Here is a 2,480-nt window from a genome sequence, read left to right as displayed (position 1 = left end):
CTATCTCCTTTTCTACTTTGTTGTTTGTATCTTTACGATTTATATAGTTTTATTTTGTTTCCTACTATGGTTTATGTTGATTGCTTATTTAGTATCCCATGACTATCACTAATTGTTTTATCTTATGATTTATGATGAATGTATTTTTATGATGACTATGATCATGATTTATCACTTATAGCTTTTATGTACACTGAGAGCTTATGCACCAAAGACAAATTCCTTGTGAGTCCAATCACACTTGGCTAATAAAGAATTCTATTATATATTATTCAATTTAGTCTGGGAAATATCTTATTTCCAATCCTTTCAAGAAAAGTAATCTATACTCTACATTGTTTGACTCCATTACTGAGCTCTATATTTAAATTCATGTCCACATTCTATAGATATCGACTTTTCATCTTCCAGTTGTTATTCTAGTGTAACTTAGAAGAAAAGCCTCATAGCAGATGTCTGTAATGGACACCCTTCACATTTAGATTTTATGGAATTTCCCAGCCAAAAGGGCTATTACTAGAAATTTTGGGATATTGTAAGATGCAATAGCTTTTCTTAGGAGAGACAAATATAATCTTTAGTCATTACCTTTCCTGAGACTGTTGGTCTACAATATTTTCTCGTGGGAAGCACATAATACTAAGCAATCAAAAGACAGGCCAAATTAAAGTGACCCTAATAATGTCAAATATATTCATAGCCCAGCGTTCTATATTAATATGTAGTTGGTGGGAAATAGCAGGTACACATTTCCTCCTTTTTTTTTTTTTTGTTCAGGGACACCATCAGCAAGTACACGATACTAAAGTCAGTTCTATGTATTAATCATAAAAACACTATACATTTACTTGTCATCTTTGCTTTATATGGTATTGAAAAGGGAATGAAGTTAATCACTGTGCCAGGATGAGTGCTGAATGATTCTCCCAGACATGCTATATGGCCACCAGTTGCTTCTCTGGGTAATTTACAAGCTTCCCTGCTGTATGATAAAGCACAGGTGCTCAAGCTGTCACCCAGAGCAATGATTTATTAGCTTTTGGAGTACTACAGTCCTTATGTAGCAGACACTAAATCAAGTGAATGTATACAGAAATAATATGTTCTCCGAAGATGACCCATGGAGACTCTTTAACTGCTCCTGCCCTTTTACTACCACTGTTGGTTTTGCCATCTCTTCTCATTATTTCAAAACCCACAGGATTCACATTCTGTCTTAATTCCTAAGCAGCCAAGGCTGCTTCGGTGTTAGTTTTATTGCTGTGGATATCTACTTGAAATGTCATACCACTAAGGAGTCAAGGATAACACAGAAAAGAAGAGATACCCTGGGGCGAAATGGGATCATAAAGAAAATTTGAAGGCTGCAGCAAATCTTTTCTAGTCTGTCCTTCTTTTTGGCATCATTGGCATATGGAGAGAATTTGTCTGTTTTCAATCCAGTCAGAGCATAATTTTTACATGAGGAAGCTTTTTCAAGCAAATCTATTCAAAAGTCTCATCTTCCAGCATGCCTGACAGTGGCTATCAATCAAAGCCATTGCTTGTTGATTATCTGAATACCCTTTGAACATAGTTAAGAAATCTCTAATTACTATTAAATGCCTGCCAAGTATGGACAGAAGAAGAAAATTCAGTCAATCAAAGTGTAAGTCTAGTATGGATATTGAATTTTAATGAGATGTTATTTTAGGAAAAATAAATAGAGCAAGGTGAGTTAGGTATTAACAGAGAAGACATTCACATAAGAGATATATGGTGAGCAGCACAAGTCTTGCTAACAAAATAAGAACATTCCATGAATGAATTGATCATTTTCTGTCTTGCTCATATTTGTAATCCTACGTGTGGTTCTGCCATAGTTTTGTTTTGAAAGACCAATCATTTCACTGAACAGTATTATTCTAGGCTTATGAAATGCAATCCTTTTCTAAGCCTAATGAAACTGCCTTCAACCCACTCACAAAACTCATCTGTTGGCTGTGCTTAATACATTTTTAGTATCAGTGTAACATAACAAGTTTCCCCAAAACTTTTCCAAAATTATTCCAAATTTTTCCAAAATTATTGGAATCAATAATTGATTCCAAGATGGCGCCGATGAAGGCTGCCTCGGTGAAATGCTCTCTAATTGTTTCTTTATTTCTAATTGTTCTCTGTGTCTCACTACGGATTTCCTACTCACGAGACCATCTGCTAAAAATTAAGGAACATTTCTTTAAGGAGCAGCTTTCTTTAATCTCACCCCCGCCTGTCTTTACAAACACGGAGGAGATTCTAACACAGGAGGAGGCAATTCCCACAGAACCATGGATTACTAAAAAAACCAAACGACGGAAATGAAGGAAAAGAGGTAAATGATCTGGGATCTTAAACAGATTAAGAAGTCGCATTCAAACTCCTCTGCCTTCAATTTTCCTAACAAATATACGCTCACTTGCAAATAAGATGGATGAAATACTCCTCTTAAACAAATACTA

Source organism: Ahaetulla prasina, chromosome 8 (genome assembly GCF_028640845.1).
Source record: "Ahaetulla prasina isolate Xishuangbanna chromosome 8, ASM2864084v1, whole genome shotgun sequence".
Classification (NCBI taxonomy): domain Eukaryota; kingdom Metazoa; phylum Chordata; class Lepidosauria; order Squamata; family Colubridae; genus Ahaetulla; species Ahaetulla prasina.
The sequence above is the reverse complement of the archived record's forward strand: the minus strand, read 5'-3'. Positions refer to the sequence as shown.